Source organism: Oncorhynchus nerka, unplaced genomic scaffold (genome assembly GCF_034236695.1).
Source record: "Oncorhynchus nerka isolate Pitt River unplaced genomic scaffold, Oner_Uvic_2.0 unplaced_scaffold_1263, whole genome shotgun sequence".
NCBI classification, from domain to species: domain Eukaryota; kingdom Metazoa; phylum Chordata; class Actinopteri; order Salmoniformes; family Salmonidae; genus Oncorhynchus; species Oncorhynchus nerka.
The window spans coordinates 114937-135000 of record NW_027040077.1 but is presented as its reverse complement, the minus strand read 5'-3'; the positions used below and the strand labels follow the sequence as shown (position 1 = coordinate 135000).

The window sequence follows — 20064 nt, the reverse complement described above, 5'->3', positions numbered from 1 at the left end:
TAGCCCAACCCCTCAGGTAAAACCCTTAACCTAGGACTACATCTAGCCCAACCCCTCAGGTAAAACCCTTAACCTAGGACTACATCTAGCCCAACCCCTCAGGTAAAACCCTTAACCTAGGACTACATCTAGCCCAACCCCTCAGGTAAAACCCTTAACCTAGGACTACATCTAGCCCAACCCCTCAGGTAAAACCCTTAACCTAGGACTACATCTAGAGACATGAAGGTCCTGCACACCATCAGAGAGAGACCCTCCCAACCCCTCAGGTAAAACCCTTAACCTAGGACTACATCTAGCCCAACCCCTCAGGTAAAACCCTTAACCTAGGACTACATCTAGCCCAACCCCTCAGGTAAAACCCTTAACCTAGGACTACATCTAGAGACATGAAGGTCCTGCACCATCCCCTCAACCCCTCAGGTAAAACCCTTAACCTAGGACTACATCTAGAGACATCCTGCACACCATCAGCCCAACCCCTCAGGTAAAACCCTTAACCTAGGACTACATCTAGCCCAACCCCTCAGGTAAAACCCTTAACCTAGGACTACATCTAGCCCAACCCCTCAGGTAAAACCCTTAACCTTGGACTACATCTAGCCCAACCCCTCAGGTAAAACCCTTAACCTAGGACTACATCTAGCCCAACCCCTCAGGTAAACCCCTTAACCTAGGACTACATCTAGCCCAACCCCTCAGGTAAAACCCTTAACATAGGACTACATCTAGCCCAACCCCTCAGGTAAAACCCCTTAACCTAGGACTACATCTAGCCCAACCCCTCAGGTAAAACCCTTAACCTAGGACTACATCTAGCCCAACCCCTCAGGTAAAACCCTTAACCTAGGACTACATCTAGAGACATGAAGGTCCTGCACACCATCAGAGAGACACCTCCCAACCCCTCAGGTAAAACCCTTAACCTAGGACTACATCTAGAGACATGAAGGTCCTGCACACCATCAGAGAGACACCTCCCAACCCCTCAGGTAAAACCCTTAACCTAGGACTACATCTAGCCCAACCCCTCAGGTAAAACCCTTAACCTAGGACTACATCTAGCCCAACCCCTCAGGTAAAACCCTTAACCTAGGACTACATCTAGCCCAACCCCTCAGGTAAAACCCTTAACCTAGGACTACATCTAGCCCAACCCCTCAGGTAAACCCCTTAACCTAGGACTACATCTAGCCCAACCCCTCAGGTAAAACCCTTAACCTAGGACTACATCTAGCCCAACCCCTCAGGTAAAACCCTTAACCTAGGACTACATCTAGCCCAACCCCTCAGGTAAAACCCTTAACCTAGGACTACATCTAGCCCAACCCCTCAGGTAAAACCCTTAACCTAGGACTACATCTAGCCCAACCCCTCAGGTAAAACCCTTAACCTAGGACTACATCTAGCCCAACCCCTCAGGTAAAACCCTTAACCTAGGACTACATCTAGCCCAACCCCTCAGGTAAAACCCTTAACCTAGGACTACATCTAGCCCAACCCCTCAGGTAAAACCCTTAACCTAGGACTACATCTAGCCCAACCCCTCAGGTAAAACCCTTAACCTAGGACTACATCTAGCCCAACCCCTCAGGTAAAACCCTTAACCTAGGACTACATCTAGCCCAACCCCTCAGGTAAAACCCTTAACCTAGGACTACATCTAGCCCAACCCCTCAGGTAAAACCCTTAACCTAGGACTACATCTAGCCCAACCCCTCAGGTAAAACCCTTAACCTAGGACTACATCTAGCCCAACCCCTCAGGTAAAACCCTTAACCTAGGACACATCTCAGCCCAACCCCTCAGGTAAAACCCTTAACCTAGGACTACATCTAGAGACATGAAGGTCCTGCACACCATCAGAGAGACACCTCCCAACCCCTCAGGTAAAACCCTTAACCTAGGACTACATCTAGAGACATGAAGGTCCTGCACACCATCAGAGAGACACCTCCCAACCCCTCAGGTAAAACCCTTAACCTAGGACTACATCTAGCCCAACCCCTCAGGTAAAACCCTTAACCTAGGACTACATCTAGCCCAACCCCTCAGGTAAAACCCTTAACCTAGGACTACATCTAGCCCAACCCCTCAGGTAAAACCCTTAACCTAGGACTACATCTAGCCCAACCCTCAAAACCCTTAACCTAGGACTACATCTAGCCCAACCCCTCAGGTAAAACCCTTAACCTAGGACTACATCTAGCCCAACCCCTCAGGTAAAACCCTTAACCTAGGACTACATCTAGCCCAACCCCTCAGGTAAAACCCTTAACCTAGGACTACATCTAGCCCAACCCCTCAGGTAAAACCCTTAACCTAGGACTACATCTAGCCCAACCCCTCAGGTAAAACCCTTAACCTAGGACTACATCTAGCCCAACCCCTCAGGTAAAACCCTTAACCTAGGACTACATCTAGCCCAACCCCTCAGGTAAAACCCTTAACCTAGGACTACATCTAGCCCAACCCTCAGGTAAAACCCTTAACCTAGGACTACATCTAGCCCAACCCCTCAGGTAAACCCCTTAACCTAGGACTACATCTAGCCCAACCCCTCAGGTAAAACCCTTAACCTAGGACTACATCTAGCCCAACCCCTCAGGTAAAACCCTTAACCTAGGACTACATCTAGCCCAACCCCTCAGGTAAAACCCTTAACCTAGGACTACATCTAGCCCAACCCCTCAGGTAAAACCCTTAACCTAGGACTACATCTAGCCCAACCCCTCAGGTAAAACCCTTAACCTAGGACTACATCTAGCCCAACCCCTCAGGTAAAACCCTTAACCTAGGACTAAATCCCAACCCATATATATACTAAAGTATGTGGAAAACCTTTCAAATTAGGGGTTTCGGCTATTTCAGCCACACCCGTTTCAGACAGGTGTTTAAAATCGAGCACACCGCCATGGAATCTCCATAGACAAACATTGGCAATAGAATGGCCTTACTGAGGAGATCAGTGACTTTCAACACGCTCACAGAATGGCAAATGGTTTGTCGAGATCGGCGTGGAAGAACTTGACTGGCCTGCACAGAGCCCTGACCCCAACCCATTGAACACCTTTGGGATGAATTAGAACGCCGACTACGAGCCTAATCGCCCAACATCAGTGCCCGACCTCAGTAATGCTCTGGTGGCTGAATGGAAGCAAGTCCCCTCAGCAATGTTCCAACATCTAGTGGAACCTGAACCTGTTTAATCCAACCGTATTGTATTTAGTAGTTGTGTGTTCTCTCCCCAGGGTTGTGTGTTCTCTCCCCAGGGTTGTGTGTTCTCTCCCCAGGGTTGTGTGTTCTCTCCCCAGGGTTGTGTGTTCTCTCTCCAGGGTTGTGTGTTGTCTCCTACTGTAATATCTGTGTGTTCTCTCCACAGGGTTGTGTGTTCTCTCTCCAGGGTTGTGTGTTCTCTCCCCAGGGTTGTGTGTTCTCTCCCCAGGGTTGTGTGTTCTCTCCCCAGGGTTGTGTGTTCTCTCCCCAGGGTTGTATGTTCTCTCCTCCTGTAATATCCGTGTGTTCTCTCCCCAGGGTTGTGTGTACTCTCCCCAGGGTTGTGTGTTCTCTCCCCAGGGTTGTGTGTTCTCTCCCCAGGGTTGTGTGTTCTCTCCCCAGGGTTGTGTGTTCTCTCCTCCTGTAATATCCGTGTGTTCTCTCCCCAGGGTTGTGTGTTCCCTCCCCAGGGTTGTGTGTTCTCTCCCCAGGGTTGTGTGTTCTCTCCCCAGGGTTGTGTGTTCTCTCCCCAGGGTTGTGTGTTCTCTCCCCAGGGTTGTGTGTTCTCTCCCCAGGGTTGTGTGTTCTCTCCCCAGGGTTGTGTGTTCTCTCCTCCTGTAATATCCGTGTGTTCTCTCCTCAGGGTTGTGTGTTCTCTCCCCAGGGTTGTGTGTTCTCTCCCCAGGGTTGTGTGTTCTCTCCCCCTAGGGTTGTGTGTTCTCTCCCCAGGGTTGTGTGTTCTCTCCTCCTGTAATATCCGTGTGTTCTCTCCCCAGGGTTGTGTGTTCTCTCCCCAGGGTTGTGTGTTCTCTCCCCAGGGTTGTGTGTTCTCTCCTCCTGTAATATCCGTGTGTTCTCCCCAGGGTTGTGTGTTCTCTCCCCAGGGTTGTGTGTTCTCTCCCCAGGGTTGTGTGTTCTCTCCTGTAATATCCTCTCCCCAGGGTTGTGTGTTCTCTCCTTGTGTGTTTCTCCTACTGTAATATCTGTGTGTTCTCTCCCCAGGGTTGTGTGTTCTCTCCTCCTGTAATATCCGTGTGTTCTCTCCCCTCTCCCCAGGGTTGTGTGTTCTCTCCCCAGGGTTGTGTGTTCTCTCCTCCTGTAATATCTGTGTGTTCTCTCCCCAGGGTTGTGTGTTCTCTCCCCAGGGTTGTGTGTTCTCTCCCCAGGGTTGTGTGTTCTCTCCCCAGGGTTGTGTGTTCTCTCCCCAGGGTTGTGTGTTCTCTCTCCAGGGTTGTGTGTTCTCTCCCCAGGGTTGTGTGTTCTCTCTCCAGGGTTGTGTGTTCTCTCCCCAGGGTTGTGTGTTCTCTCCCCAGGGTTGTGTGTTCTCTCCTACTGTAATATCTGTGTGTTCTCTCCACAGGGTTGTGTGTTCTCTCCCCAGGGTTGTGTGTTCTCTCCCCAGGGTTGTGTGTTCTCTCTCCAGGGTTGTGTGTTCTCTCCCCAGGGTTGTGTGTTCTCTCCCCAGGGTTGTGTGTTCTCTCCTACTGTAATATCTGTGTGTTCTCTCCCCAGGGTTGTGTGTTTTCTCCTACTGTAATATCTGTGTGTTCTCTCCCCAGGGTTGTGTGTTCTCTCCCCAGGGTTGTGTGTTCCCTCCCCAGGGTTGTGTGTTCTCTCCCCAGGGTTGTGTGTTCTCTCCCCAGGGTTGTGTGTTCTCTCCCCAGGGTTGTGTGTTCTCTCCCCAGGGTTGTGTGTTCTCTCCCCCAGGGTTGTGTGTTCTCTCCTCCTGTAATATCCGTGTGTTCTCTCCCCAGGGTTGTGTTCTCTCCCCAGGGTTGTGTGTTCTCTCCCCAGGGTTGTGTGTTCTCTCCCCAGGGTTGTGTGTTCTCTCCTCCTGTAATATCCGTGTGTTCTCTCCCCAGGGTTGTGTGTTCTCTCCCCAGGGTTGTGTGTTCTCTCCCCAGGGTTGTGTGTTCTCTCCCCAGGGTTGTGTGTTCTCTCCCCAGGGTTGTGTGTTCTCTCCCCAGGGTTGTGTGTTCTCTCCCCAGGGTTGTGTGTTCTCTCCCCAGGGTTGTGTGTTCTCTCCTCCTGTAATATCCGTGTGTTCTCTCCCCAGGGTTGTGTGTTCTCTCCCCAGGGTTGTGTGTTCTCTCCCCAGGGTTGTGTGTTCTCCCCAGGGTTGTGTGTTCTCTCCCCAGGGTTGTGTGTTCTCTCCTCCTGTAATATCCGTGTGTTCTCTCCCCAGGGTTGTGTGTTCTCTCCCCAGGGTTGTGTGTTCTCTCCCCAGGGTTGTGTGTTCTCTCCCCAGGGTTGTGTGTTTTCTCCTACTGTAATATCTGTGTGTTCTCTCCCCAGGGTTGTGTGTTCTCTCCCCAGGGTTGTGTGTTCCCTCCCCAGGGTTGTGTGTTCTCTCCCCAGGGTTGTGTGTTCTCTCCCCAGGGTTGTGTGTTCTCTCCCCAGGGTTGTGTGTTCTCTCTCCAGGGTTGTGTGTTCTCTCCCCAGGGTTGTGTGTTCTCTCCTCCTGTAATATCCGTGTGTTCTCTCCCCAGGGTTGTGTGTACTCTCCCCAGGGTTGTGTGTTCTCTCCCCAGGGTTGTGTGTTCTCTCCCCAGGGTTGTGTGTTCTCTCCCCAGGGTTGTGTGTTCTTCCTCCTGTAATATCCGTGTGTTCTCTCCCCAGGGTTGTGTGTTCCCTCCCAGGGTTGTGTGTTCTCTCCCAGGGTTGTGTGTTCTCTCCCCAGGGTTGTGTGTTCTCTCCCCAGGGTTGTGTGTTCTCTCCCAGGGTTGTGTGTTCTCTCCCCAGGGTTGTGTGTTCTCTCCCCAGGGTTGTGTGTTCTCTCCTCCTGTAATATCCGTGTGTTCTCTCCCCAGGGTTGTGTGTTCTCTCCCCAGGGTTGTGTGTTCTCTCCCAGGGTTGTGTGTTCTCTCCCCAGGGTTGTGTGTTCTCTCCTCCTGTAATATCCGTGTGTTCTCTCCCCAGGGTTGTGTGTTCTCTCCCCAGGGTTGTGTGTTCTCTCCCCAGGGTTGTGTGTTCTCTCCCCAGTAATTCCGTGTGTTCTCTCCCCAGGGTTGTGTGTTCTCTCCCCAGGGTTGTGTGTTCTCTCCCCAGGGTTGTGTGTTCTCTCCCCAGGGTTGTGTGTTCTCTCCCCAGGGTTGTGTGTTCTCTCCCCAGGGTTGTTTGTTCTCTCCTCCTGTAATATCCGTGTGTTCTCTCCCCAGGATTGTGTGTTCTCTCCCCAGGGTTGTGTGTTCTCTCCCCAGGGTTGTGTGTTCTCTCCCCAGGGTTGTGTGTTCTCTCTCCAGGGTTGTGTGTTCTCTCCCCAGGGTTGTGTGCTCTCTCCCCAGGGTTGTGTGCTCTCTCCCCAGGGTTGTGTGTTCTCTCCCCAGGGTTGTGTGTTCTCTCTCCAGGGTTGTGTGTTCTCTCCCCAGGGTTGTGTGTTCTCTCCCCAGGGTTGTTTGTTCTCTCCTCCTGTAATATCCGTGTGTTCTCTCCCCAGGATTGTGTGTTCTCTCCCCAGGGTTGTGTGTTCTCTCCCCAGGGTTGTGTGTTCTCTCCCCAGGGTTGTGTGTTCTCTCCCCAGGGTTGTGTGTTCTCTCTCCAGGGTTGTGTGTTCTCTCCCCAGGGTTGTGTGTTCTCTCCCCAGGATTGTGTGTTGTGTGTTCTCTCCCCAGGATTGTGTGTTCTCTCCCCAGGGTTGTGTTCTCTCCCTAGGGTTGTGTGTTCTCTCCACAGGGTTGTGTGTTCTCTCCCCAGGGTTGTGTGTTCTCTCCCCAGGGTTGTGTGTTCTCTCCACAGGGTTGTGTGTTCTCTCCCCAGGGTTGTGTGTTCTCTCCTCCTGTAATATCCGTGTGTTCTCTCCCCAGGGTTGTGTGTTCTCTCCCCAGGGTTGTGTGCTCTCTCCCCAGGGTAGTGTGTTCTCTCCCCAGGGTTGTGTGTTCTCTCTCCAGGGTTGTGTGTTCTCTCCCCAGGGTTGTGTGTTCTCTCCCCAGGGTTGTGTGTTCTCTCCTCCTGTAATATCCGTGTGTTCTCTCCCCAGGATTGTGTGTTCTCTCCCCAGGGTTGTGTTCTCTCCCCAGGGTTGTGTGTTCTCTCCCCAGGGTTGTGTGTTCTCTCCCCAGGGTTGTGTGTTCTCTCTCCAGGGTTGTGTGTTCTCTCCCCAGGGTTGTGTGTTCTCTCCCCAGGGTTGTGTGTTCTCTCCCCAGGATTGTGTGTTGTGTGTTCTCTCCCCAGGATTGTGTGTTCTCTCCCCAGGGTTGTGTTCTCTCCCTAGGGTTGTGTGTTCTCTCCACAGGGTTGTGTGTTTCTCTCCCAGGGTTGTGTGTTCTCTCCCAGGGTTGTGTGTTCTCTCCCCAGGGTTGTGTGTTCTCTCCCCAGGGTTGTGTGTTCTCTCCTCCTGTAATATCCGTGTGTTCTCTCCCCAGGGTTGTGTGTTCTCTCCCCAGGGTTGTGTGTTCTCTCCCCAGGGTTGTGTGTTCTCTCCTCCTGTAATATCCGTGTGTTCTCTCCCCAGGGTTGTGTGCTCTCTCCCCAGGGTTGTGTGCTCTCTCCCCAGGGTTGTGTGTTCTCTCCACAGGGTTGTGTGTTCTCTCCCTAGGGTTGTGTGTTCTCTCCACAGGGTTGTGTGTTCTCTCCCTAGGGTTGTGTGTTCTCTCCCCAGGGTTGTGTGTTCTCTCCCCAGGGTTGTGTGTTCTCTCCCCAGGGTTGTGTGTTCTCTCCCCAGGGTTGTGTGTTCTCTCTCCAGGGTTGTGTGTTCTCTCCCCAGGGTTGTGTGTTCTCTCCCCAGGGTTGTGTGTTCTCTCCCCAGGGTTGTGTGTTCTCTCCCCAGGGTTGTGTGTTCTCTCCCCAGGGTTGTGTGTTCTCTCCTCCTGTAATATCCGTGTGTTCTCTCCCCAGGATTGTGTGTTCTCTCCCCAGGGTTGTGTGTTCTCTCCCCAGGGTTGTGTGTTCTCTCCCCAGGGTTGTGTGTTCTCTCCCCAGGGTTGTGTGTTCTCTCCCCAGGGTTGTGTGTTCTCTCTCCAGGGTTGTGTGTTCTCTCCCCAGGGTTGTGTGTTCTCTCCCCAGGATTGTGTGTTGTGTGTTCTCTCCCCAGGATTGTGTGTTCTCTCCCCAGGGTTGTGTTCTCTCCCTAGGGTTGTGTGTTCTCTCCACAGGGTTGTGTGTTCTCTCCCCAGGGTTGTGTGTTCTCTCCCCAGGGTTGTGTGTTCTCTCCCCAGGGTTGTGTGTTCTCTCCCCAGGGTTGTGTGTTCTCTCCCCAGGGTTGTGTGTTCTCTCCACAGGGTTGTGTGTTCTCTCCCCAGGGTTGTGTGTTCTCTCTCCAGGGTTGTGTGTTCTCTCCCCAGGGTTGTGTGTTCTCTCCCCAGGGTTGTGTGTTCTCTCCTCCTGTAATATCCGTGTGTTCTCTCCCCAGGATTGTGTGTTCTCTCCCCAGGGTTGTGTGTTCTCTCCCCAGGGTTGTGTGTTCTCTCCTCCTGTAATATCCGTGTGTTCTCTCCCCAGGGTTGTGTGTTCTCTCCCCAGGGTTGTGTGTTCTCTCCCCAGGGTTGTATGTTTTCTCCTACTGTAATATCCGTGTGTTCTCTCCCCAGGGTTGTGTGTTCTCTCCCCAGGGTTGTGTGTTCTCTCCCCAGGGTTGTGTGTTCTCTCTCCAGGGTTGTGTGTTCTCTCCCCAGGGTTGTGTGTTCTCTCCCCAGGGTTGTGTGTTTTCTCCTACTGTAATATCCGTGTGTTCTCTCCCCAGGGTTGTGTGTTCTCTCCCCAGGGTTGTGTGTTCTCTCCCCAGGGTTGTGTGTTCTCTCTCCAGGGTTGTGTGTTCTCTCCCCAGGGTTGTGTGTTCTCTCCCCAGGGTTGTGTGTTCTCTCCCCAGGGTTGTGTGTTCTCTCCCCAGGGTTGTGTGTTCTCTCCTCCTGTAATATCCGTGTGTTCTCTCCCCAGGGTTGTGTGTTCTCTCCCCAGGGTTGTGTGTTCTCTCCCCAGGGTTGTGTGTTCTCTCCCCAGGGTTGTGTGTTCTCTCTCCAGGGTTGTGTGTTCTCTCCCCAGGGTTGTGTGTTCTCTCCCCAGGGTTGTGTGTTCTCTCCCCAGGGTTGTGTGTTCTCTCCCCAGGGTTGTGTGTTCTCTCCTCCTGTAATATCTGTCTGTTCTCTCCCCAGGGTTGTGTGCTCTCTCCATCAGTAATGATAACTGTTACCTGGCCTACCCCGGCAGTGCTACAATAGGAGAGGTCCAGGTGTTCGACACGGTCAACCTGGTATGACACACACACACACACACACACACACACATTGAAGATGGCTAGCTCTACTACAACTGTGCTGTTTCAGTCTCTGTGTGTTTAACTGTGTCTCCAGAGGGCAGCCAACATGATCCCAGCCCATGACAGTCCATTAGCAGCTGTGGTGTTTGATGCTAGCGGAACCAAACTGGCCACAGCCTCGGAGAAGGTGGGACACTTTAAACTGTTACACTGAACTACTGAGGTGGTGTCAGCCGGTCCCTCTGCCCTGACCCTTAATCCCGACCCTTAACCCTGGCCCTTAACCTTGACCCTTAACCCTCGCCCTTAACCCTCGCCCTTAACCCAGGCCCTTAAACCCGACCCTTAACCCTGACCCTTAACCCCGATCCTTAACCCTGACCCTTAACCCCGACCCTTAACCCTGACCCTTAACCCCGACCCTTAACCCCGACCCTTAACCCCGACCCTTAACCCCGATCCTTAACCCCGACCCTTAACCCTGACCCTTAACCCTGGCCCTTAACCCTGACCCTTAACCCTGGCCCTTAACCCCGACCCTTAACCCCGACCCTTAACCCCGGCCCTTAACCCTGACCCTTAACCCTGGCCCTTAACCCAGGCCCTTAACCCTGGCCCTTAACCCTGGCCCTTAACCTTGACCCTTAACCCTGGCCCTTAACCCTGACCCTTAACCTTGACCCTTAACCCTGACCCTTAACCCTGACCCTTAACCCTGACCCTTAACCCTGGCCCTTAACCCTGGCCCTTAACCCTGACCCTTAACCCTGACCCTTAACCCTGACCCTTAACCCTGGCCCTTAACCCTGGCCCTTAACCCTGACCCTTAACCCTGACCCTTAACCCTGGCCCTTAACCCTGACCCTTAACCCAGGCCCTTAACCCTGGCCCTTAACCCTGACCCTTAACCCTGGCCCTTAACCCTGGCCCTTAACCCTGACCCTTAACCTTGACCCTTAACCCTCGCCCTAAACCCTGACCCTTTTACCTGACCCTTACCATACAGATACTATTTTCTATCCACCTCTATGGCCCTTAACCCTGACCCTTAACCCTGACCCTTAACCCCGACCCTTAACCCTGACCCTTAACCCTGACCCTTAACCCCGACCCTTAACCCTGACCCTTAACCCTGACCCTTAACCCCGACCCTTCATGTGTTCTGATAGGGTACGGTGATTCGTGTGTTCTCCATCCCTGAGGGACAGAAACTGTTTGAGTTCCGCCGAGGAGTCAAAAGGTAGGACTTCTTCTTCTCCCTCCTTCTTCTTCTTCTCCCTCCTTCTTCTTCTTCTCCCTCCTTCTTCTTCTCCCTCCTTCGTCCCCCTCCTTCTTCTTCGTATCCCTCCTTCTTCATCTCCCTCCTTCTTCATCTCCCTCCTTCTTCTTCTCCCTCCTTCATCTCCCTCCTTCTTCATCTCCCTCCTTCTTCATCTCCCTCCTTCTTCTTTATCTCCCTCCTTCTTCTTCTCCCTCCTTCGTCCCCCTCCTTCTTCTTCCTATCCCTCCTTCTTCATCACCCTCCTTCTTCATCTCCCTCCTTCTTCATCTCCCTCCTTTGTCACCCTCCTTCTTCTTCGTATCCCTCCTTCTTCGTCTCCCTCCTTCTTCTTCAATTCCCTCCTTCTTCTTCTTCTCCCTCCTTCTTCTTCATTTCTCTCCTTCTTCTTCATCTCCCTCCTTCTTCATCTCCCTCCTTCTTCTTCTCCCTCCTTCTTCATCTCCCTCCTTCTTCATTTTCCCTCCTTCTTCATCTCCCTCCTTCTTCTTCTTCTCCCTCCTTCTTCTTTATCTCCCTCCTTCTTCTTCATCTCCCTCCTTCTTCTTCATCTCCCTCCTTCTTCTTCTTCTCCCTCCTTCTTCTTCATCTCCCTCCTCCTTCTTCTTCATCTCCCTCCTCCTTCTTCTTCTTCTCCCTCCTTCGTCTCCATCTCCTCCTTCTTCTTCATCTCCTCCTTCTTCATCATCTCCCTCCTTCTTCTTCTTCCCCCTCCTTCTTCATCTCCCTCCTTCTTCTTCATCTCCCTCCTTCTTCTTCATCTCCCTCCTTCTTCATTTCCCTCCTTCTTCATCATCTCCCTCCTTCTTCATCATCTCCCTCCTTCTTCATCTCCCTCCTTCGTCATCATCTCCCTCCTTCTTCATCATCTCCCTCCTTCTTCATCGCCCTCCTTCTTATTCTTCTCCCTCCTTCTTCATCTCCCTCCTTCTTCATCATCTCCCTCCTTCTTCATCATCTCCCTCCTTCATCTCCCTCCTTCTTCATCTCCCTCCTTCCTTTTCATCTCCCTCCTTCTTCATCATCTCCCTCCTTCTTCATTCCCCTCCTTCTTCATCATCTCCCTCCTTCTTCATCATCTCCCTCCTTCTTCATCTCCCTCCTTCTTCATCATCTCCCTCCTTCTTCATCTCCCTTCTTCTTCATCTCCCTCCTTCTTCATCATCTCCCTCCTTCTTCATCTCCCTCCTTCTTCATCTCCCTCCTTCCTCTTCATCTCCCTCCTTCTGCTTCATACCCCTCCTTCTTCATCATCTCCCTCCTTCTTCATCATCTCCCTCCTTCTTCATCATCTCCCTCCTTCTTCATCATCTCCCTCCTTCTTCATCGCCCTCCTTCTTCATCATCTCCCTTCTTCTTCATCTCCCTCCTTCGTCTCCATCACCCTCCTTCGTCTCCATCTCCCTCCTTCGTCTCCATCTCCCTCCTTCGTCTCCATCTCCCTCCTTCATCTCCCTCCTTCGTCTTCATCTCCCTCCTTCGTCTCCCTCCTTCGTCTTCAACTCCCTCCTTCGTCTCCCTCCTTCATCATCTCCCTCCTTCATCTCCCTCCTTCTTCATCTCCCTCCTTCTTCTTCTTCTCCCTCCTTCTTCCCCCTCCTTCTTCTTCTTCTCCCTCCTTCTTCTTCATCTCCCTCCTCCTTCTTCTTCTTCTCCCTCCTTCTTCATCTCCCTCCTTCTTCTTCATCTCCCTCCTTCTTCATCATCTCCCTCCTTCTTCTTCATCTCCCTCCTTCTCCATCATCTCCTCCTTCTTCATCTCCTCCTTCTTCATCTTCCTCCTTCTTCTTCTCCTCCTCCTTCGTCTCCATCTCCCTCCTTCGTCTCCATCTCCCTCCTTCGTCTCCATCTCCCTCCTTCGTCTTCATCTCCCTCCTTCGTCTTCATCTCCCTCCTTCGTCTTCATCTCCCTCCTTCATCATCTCCCTCCTTCATCATCTCCTCCTTCTTCTTCTCCCTCCTTCTTCATCCCCTCCTTCTTCTTCTTCTCCCCTCCTTCTTCATCTCCCTCCGTCTTCTTCTCCTCCTTCTTCATCTCCCCTCCTTCTTCATCTCCTCCTTCGTCTTCTTCTCCCTCCTTCTTCATCCCCCCTCCTTCTTCATCTCCCTCCTTCTTCATCATCTCCCTCCTTCATCATCTCCCTCCTTCATCATCTCCCTCCTTCTTCTTCTTCTCCCTCCTTCTTCTTCTTCTCCCTCCTTCTTCTTCTCCCTCCTTCTTCTTCATCTCCTCCTTCTTCTTCATCTCCCTCCTCCTTCTTCTTCTCCTCCTTCTTCATCTCCTCCTTCTTTCATCATCTCCTCCCTCTTCATCTCCCTCCTCCTTCTTCATCTCCCTCCTTCTTCATCGCCCTCCTCCTTCTTCATCTCCCTCCTTCTTCTTCTCCCTCCTTCTTCTTCTTCATCTCCCTCCTTCTTCATCTCCCTCCTTCTTCATCTCCCTCCTTCTTCTTCTTCTCCCTCCCTCCTTCTTCTTCATCTCCCTCCTTCTTCTTCTCCTCCCTCCTTCTTCATCTCCCTCCTTCTTCATCATCTCCCTCCCTCTTCATCTCCCTCCTCCTTCTTCATCTCCCTCCTTCTTCATCGCCCTCCTCCTTCTTCTTCTCCCTCCTTCTTCTTCTTCTTCTCCCTCCTTCTTCATCTCCCTCCTCCTTCTTCATCTCCCTCCTTCTTCTTCTTCTCCCTCCCTCCTTCTTCTTCATCTCCCTCCTTCTTCTTCTTCTCCCTCCTTCTTCTTCATCTCCCTCCTTCTTCTTCATCTCCCTCCTTCTTCATCTCCCTCCTTCTTCATCTCCCTCCTTCTTCTTCTCCCTCCTTCTTCTTCTCCCTCCTTCTTCTTCATCTCCCTCCTTCTTCTTCATCTCCCTCCTTCTTCTTCTTCTTCTCCCTCCTTCTTCATCTCCCTCCTCCTTCATCTCCCTCCTTCTTCTTCTTCTTCTCCTTCTTCATCTCCCTCCTTCTTCATCATCTCCCTCCTTCTTCTTCATCTCCCTCCTTCTTCTTCATCTCCCTCCTTCTTCTTCATCTCCCTCCTTCTTCTTCTCCCTCCTTCATCTCCCTCCTTCTTCTCCATCTCCCTCCTTCTTCTTCATCGCCCTCCTTCGTCTCCCTCCCTCTTCTTCATCTCCCTCCTTCGTCTTCATCTCCCTCCTTCATCATCTCCCTCCTTCTTCTTCATCTCCCTCCTTCTTCATCTCCCTCCTCCTTCATCATCTCCCTCCTTCTTCTTCATCTCCCTCCTCCTTCATCATCTCCCTCCTTCTTCTTCATCTCCCTCCTCCTTCTTCATCTCCCTCCTCCTTCTTCATCTCCCTCCTCCTTCTTCATCTCCCTCCTCCTTCATCATCTCCCTCCTCCTTCTTCATCTCCCTCCTCCCTCTTCATCTCCCTCCTCCCTCTTCATCTCCTCCTCCTTCTTCATCTCCCTCCTCTTTCATCTCCCTCCTCCTTCTTCATCTCCCTCCTCCTTCTTCATCTCCTCCTTTTCTTCATCTCCCTCCTTCTTCATCTCCTCCTCCTTCTTCATCTCCCTCCTTCTTCATCTCCTCCTTCTTCTTCATCTCCCTCCTTCATCTCCTCCTCCTTCTTCATCTCCATCCTTCTTCATCTCCCTCCTTCTTCATCTCCCTCCTCCTTCTTCATCTCCCTCCTTGTCTCCCTCCTTCTTCTTCATCTCCTCCTCCTTCATCATCTCCCTCCTTCTTCTTCATCTCCCTCCTCCTTCATCATCTCCTCTTTCTTTTCATCTCCTCCTTCATCTCCTCCTCCTTCTTTCATCTCCTCCTCCTTCTTCATCTCCTCCTCCTTCTTCATCTCCCTCCTCCTTCTTCATCTCCCCTCCTCCTTCTTCATCTCATCCCTCCTCTTTCATCTCCCTCCTCCTTCTTTCATCTCCCTCCTCCTTTTCATCTCCATCCTTCTTCATCTCCCTCCTCCTTCTTCATCTCCTCTCCTTCTTCATCTCCCTCCTTCTTCATCTCCCTCCTCCTTCTTCATCTCCCTCCTTCTTCATCTCCCTCCTCCTTCTTCATCTCCCTCCTTCTTCATCTCCCTCCTCCTTCTTCATCTCCCTCCTTCTTCTCCTTCATCTCCCTCCTCCTCCTTCTTCATCTCCCTCCTCCTTCTTCATCTCCCTCCTCCTTCTTCATCTCCCTCCTCCTTCTTCATCTCCCTCCTCCTTCTTCATCTCCCTCCTCCTCCTTCTTCATCTCCCTCCTCCTTCATCATCTCCCTCCTTCTTCTTCATCTCCCTCCTCCTTCTTCATCTCCCTCCTTCTTCATCTCCCTCCTTCTTCTTCATCTCCCTCCTTCATCTCCCTCCTCCTTCTTCATCTCCATCCTTCTTCATCTCCCTCCTTCTTCATCTCCCTCCTCCTTCTTCATCTCCCTCCTCCTTCTTCATCTCCCTCCTCCTTCTTCATCTCCCTCCTCCTTCTTCATCTCCCTCCTCCTTCTTCATCTCCCTCCTCCTTCTTCATCTCCATCCTTCTTCTTCATCTCCCTCCTCCTTCTTCATCTCCCTCCTTCTTCATCATCTCCCTCCTTCATCATCTCCTCCTTCATCATCTCCTCCTTCTTCTTCTTCTCCTCCTTCTTCTTCTCCCTCCTTCTTTTCTCCCTCCTTCCTTCTTCTCTCTCCTTCTTCTTTCATCTCCTCCTCCTTCTTCTTCTCCCTCCTTCTTTCATCTCCTCCTCCTTCTTTTCTCCCTCCTTCTTTGATCTCCCTCCTTCTTCATCATCTCCCTCCCTCTTCATCTCCCTCCTCTTCATCTCCCTCCTTCTTCATCGCTCCCTCCTTCTTCATCTCCCTCCTTCTTCTTCTCCCTCCCTCCTTCTTCTTCTTCATCTCCTCCTTCTTCATCTCCCTCCTTCTTCATCATCTCCTTCCTTCTTCTTCTCCCTCCCTCCTTCTTCTTCATCTCCCTCCTTCTTCTTCTCCTCCCTCCTTCTTCATCTCCCTCCTTCTTCATCATCTCCTCCCTCTTCATCTCCTCCTCCTTCTTTCATCTCCCTCCTTCTTTCATCGCCCTCCTCCTTCTTCTTCTCCTCCTTCTTCTTCATCTCCTCCTTCTTCATCTCCCTCCTCCTTCTTCATCTCCTCCTTCTTCTTCTTCTCCTCCCTCCTTCTTCTTCATCTCCTCCTTCTTCTTCATCTCTTCTCTCCCCTCCTTCTTCATCTCCTCCTTCTTCTTCATCTCCCTCCTTCTTCTTCATCTCCCTCCTTCTTCATCTCCCTCCTTCTTCATCTCCCTCCTTCTTCTTCTCCCTCCTTCTTCTTCTCCCTCCTTCTTCTTCATCTCCCTCCTTCTTCTTCATCTCCCTCCTTCTTCTTCTTCTTCTCCCTCCTTCTTCATCTCCCTCCTTCTTCTTCTTCTCCTTCTTCATCTCCTCCTTCTTCATCATCTCCCTCCTTCTTCTTCATCTCCCTCCTTCTTCTTCATCTCCTCCTTCTTCTTCATCTCCTCCTTCTTCTTCTCCCTCCTTCATCTCCCTCCTTCTTCTCCATCTCCCTCCTTCTTCTTCATCGCCCTCCTTCGTCTCCCTCCCTCTTCTTCATCTCCCTCCTTCGTCTTCATCTCCCTCCTTCATCATCTCCCTCCTTCTTCTTCATCTCCCTCCTTCTTCATCTCCCTCCTCCTTCATCATCTCCCTCCTTCTTCTTCATCTCCCTCCTTCATCATCTCCCTCCTTCTTCTTCATCTCCTCCTCCTTCTTCATCTCCTCCTCCTTCTTCATCTCCTCCTCCTTCTTCATCTCCCTCCTCCTTCATCATCTCCTCCTCCTTCTTCATCTCCTCCTCCTCTTCATCTCCTCCTCCTTCTTCATCTCCCTCCTTCTTCATCTCCCTCCTCCTTCTTCATCCCTCCTCCTTCTTCATCTCCTCCTTTTCTTCATCTCCTCCTTCTTCATCTCCTCCTCCTTCTTCATCTCCTCCTTCTTCATCTCCTCCTCCTTCTTCATCTCCATCCTTCTTCTTCATCTCCATCCTTCTTCTTCATCTCCTCCTCCTTCTTCATCTCCTCCTCCTTCTTCATCTCCTCCTTCTTCATCTCCCTCCTCCTTCTTCATCTCCCTCCTTCTTCATCTCCCTCCTCCTTCTTCATCTCCCTCCTCCTTCTTCATCTCTCCTCCTTCTTCATCTCCCTCCTCCTTCTTCATCTCCTCCTCCTTCTTCATCTCCCTCCTCCTTCTTCATCTCCCTCCTCCTCCTTCTTCATCTCCCTCCTCCTTCATCATCTCCCTCCTCCTTCTTCATCACCCTCCTTCTTCTTCATCACCCTCCTTCTTCTTCATCTCCCTCCTTCTTCATCTCCCTCCTCCTTCTTCATCTCCCTCCTCCTTCTTCATCTCCCTCCTCCTTCTTCATCTCCCTCCTCCTTCTTCATCTCCATCCTTCTTCTTCATCTCCCTCCTCCTTCTTCATCTCCTCCTTCTTCATCATCTCCTCCTTCATCATCTCCTCCTTCATCATCTCCTCCTTCTTCTTCTTCTCCCTCCTTCTTCTTCTTCTCTCCCTCCTTCTTCTTCTCCCTCCTTCTTCTTCATCTCCCTCCTTCTTCTTCATCTCCTCCTCCTTCTTCTTCTCCCTCCTTCTTCATCTCCCTCCTTCTTCATCATCTCCTCCTCTTCATCTCCCTCCTCCTTCTTCATCTCCCTCCTTCTTCATCGCCTCCTCCTTCTTCATCTCCCCTTCTTCTTCTCCCTCCTTCTTCTTCATCTCCTCCTTTCATCTCCTCCTTCTTCATCTCCCTCCTTCTTCTTCTTCTCCCTCCCTCCTTCTTCTTCATCTCCCTCCTTCTTCTTCTCCTCCTCCCTCCTTCTTCATCTCCCTCCTTCTTCATCATCTCTCCTCCTCTTCATCTCCCTCCTCCTTCTTCATCTCCTCCTTCTTCATCGCCTCCTCCTCCTTCTTCTTCTCCCTCCTTCTTCTTTCTTCTTCTCCCTCCTTCTTCATCTCCCTCCTCCTTCTTCATCTCCTCCTTCTTCTTCTTCTCCTCCTCCTTCTTCTTCATCTCCCTCCTTCTTCTTCTTCTCTCCTCCTTCTTCTTCATCTCCTCCTTCTTCTTCATCTCCCTCCTTCATCTCCTCCTTCTTCATCTCCCTCCTTCTTCTTCTCCTCCTTCTTCTTCTCCCTCCTTCTTCTTCTCTCCTCCTTCTTCTTCATCTCCTCCTCTCTTCTTCTTCTTCTCCCTCCTTCTTCATCTCCCTCCTCCTTCATCTCCCTCCTTCTTCTTCTCTTCCTTCTTCATCTCCTCCTTCTTCATCATCTCCCTCCTTCTTCATCTCCCTCCTTCTTCTTCTTCTCCTCCCTCCTTCTTCTTCATCTCCCTCCTTCTTCTTCTCCTCCTCCTTCTTCATCTCCTCCTTCTTCTTCATCTCCCTCCTTCTTCTTCATCTCCTCCTTCTTCTCTCCCTCCTTCATCTCCTCCTTCTTCTCCATCTCCCTCCTTCTTCTTCATCGCCCCTCCTTCGTCTCCCCCTCTTCTTCATCTCCTCCTTCGTCTTCATCTCCTCCTTCATCATCTCCTCCTTCTTCTTCATCTCCCTCCTTCTTCATCTCCTCCTCCTTCATCATCTCCTCCTTCTTCTTCATCTCCTCCTCCTTCATCATCTCCTCCTTCTTCTTCATCTCCCTCCTCCTTCTTCATCTCCCTCCTCCTTCTTCATCTCCTCCTCCTTCTTCATCTCCCTCCTCCTTCATCATCTCCTCCTCCTTCTTCATCTCCCTCCTCCTCTTCATCTCCCTCCTCCTTCTTCATCTCCCTCCTTCTTCATCTCCTCCTCCTTCTTCATCTCCCTCCTCCTTCTTCATCTCCTCCTTTTTCTTCATCTCCTCATTCTTCATCTCCCTCCTCCTTCTTCATCTCCTCCTTCTTCATCTCCCTCCTTCTTCTTCATCTCCTCCTCCTTCATCTCCTCCTCCTTCTTCATCTCCATCCTTCTTCATCTCCCTCCTTCTTCATCTCCCTCCTTCTCTTCATCTCCCTCCTTTGTCTCCTCCTTCTTCATCTCCTCCTCCTTCATCATCTCCCTCCTTCTTCTTCATCTCCTCCTTCTTCTTCATCTCCCTCCTTCATCTCCCTCCTCCTTCTTCATCTCCTCCTCCTTCTTCATCTCCCTCCTCCTTCTTCATCTCCCTCCTCCTTCTTCATCTCCCTCCTCCTTCTTCATCTCCCTCCTCCTTCTTCATCTCCCTCCTCCTTCTTCATCTCCCTCCTCCTTCTTCATCTCCATCCTTCTTCATCTCCCTCCTCCTTCTTCATCTCCCTCCTCCTTCATCTCCCTCCTTCTTCATCTCCCTCCTTCTTCATCTCCCTCCTTCTTCATCTCCCTCCTCCTTCTTCATCTCCCTCCTCCTTCTTCATCTCCCTCCTCCTTCTTCATCTCCTCCTCCTCCTTCTTCATCTCCCTCCTCCTTCATCATCTCCCTCCTTCTTCTTCATCTCCTCCTTCTTCTTCATCTCCTCCCTCTCTTCATCTCCCTCCTCCTTCTTCATCTCCCTCCTCCTTCTTCATCTCCTCCTCCTTCATCTCCCTCCTCCTTCTTCATCTCCCTCCTCCTTCTTCATCTCCCTCCTCCTTCTTCATCTCCCTCCTCTTCTTCATCTCCCTCCTTCTTCATCTCCTCCTCCTTCTTCATCTCCTCCTTCTTCATCTCCCTCCTCCTTCTTCATCTCCTCCTTCTTCATCTCCTCCTCCTTCATCTCCTCCTCCTTCTTCATCTCCCTCCTCCTTCTTCATCTCCCTCCTCCTTCTTCATCTCCCTCCTCCTTCTTCATCTCCCTCCTCCTCCTTCATCTCCCTCCTCCTCCTTCATCTCCCTCCTCCTTCTTCATCTCCTCCTCCTCCTTCATCTCCCATCCTTCATCTCCTCCTCCTCTTCATCTCCTCCTCCTCTTCATCTCCCTCCTTCTTCATCTCCCTCCTCCTCCTTTCATCTCCCTCCTCCTCCTTCATCTCCCTCCTCCTCCTTCATCTCTCCTCCTCCTCCTTCATCTCCCTCCTCCTCCTTCATCTCCCTCCTCCTCCTTCTTCATCTCCCTCCTCCTTCTTCATCTCCCTCCTCCTTCTTCATCTCCCTCCTCCATCTCCTCCTCATCTCCTCCTCCTTCTTCATCTCCTCCTCCTTCTTCATCTCCCTCCTCCTTCTTCATCTCCTCCTCCTCCTCCTCTTCATCTCCCTCCTTCTTCTTCATCTCCCTCCTTCTTCATCTCCCTCCTTCTTCTTCTCTCCTCCTTCTTTTCTCCCTCCTTCTTCATCTCCTCCTTCTTTCTTCATCTCCTCCTTCTTCTTCTCTCCTTCTTTCATCTCCTCCTCTTCTTCTCCCTCCTTCTTCTCCTCCTTCTTCTTCTCCCCTCCTTCTTCTTCCTTCTCTCC

General features: G+C 51.5%; 1 pseudogene; it reads left to right on the top strand.

Moving 5' to 3' along the window:
• Nucleotides 1-20064, top strand: part of LOC135569005 (WD repeat domain phosphoinositide-interacting protein 2-like) — a 111009-nt pseudogene that overhangs the window by 11974 nt on the left and 78971 nt on the right.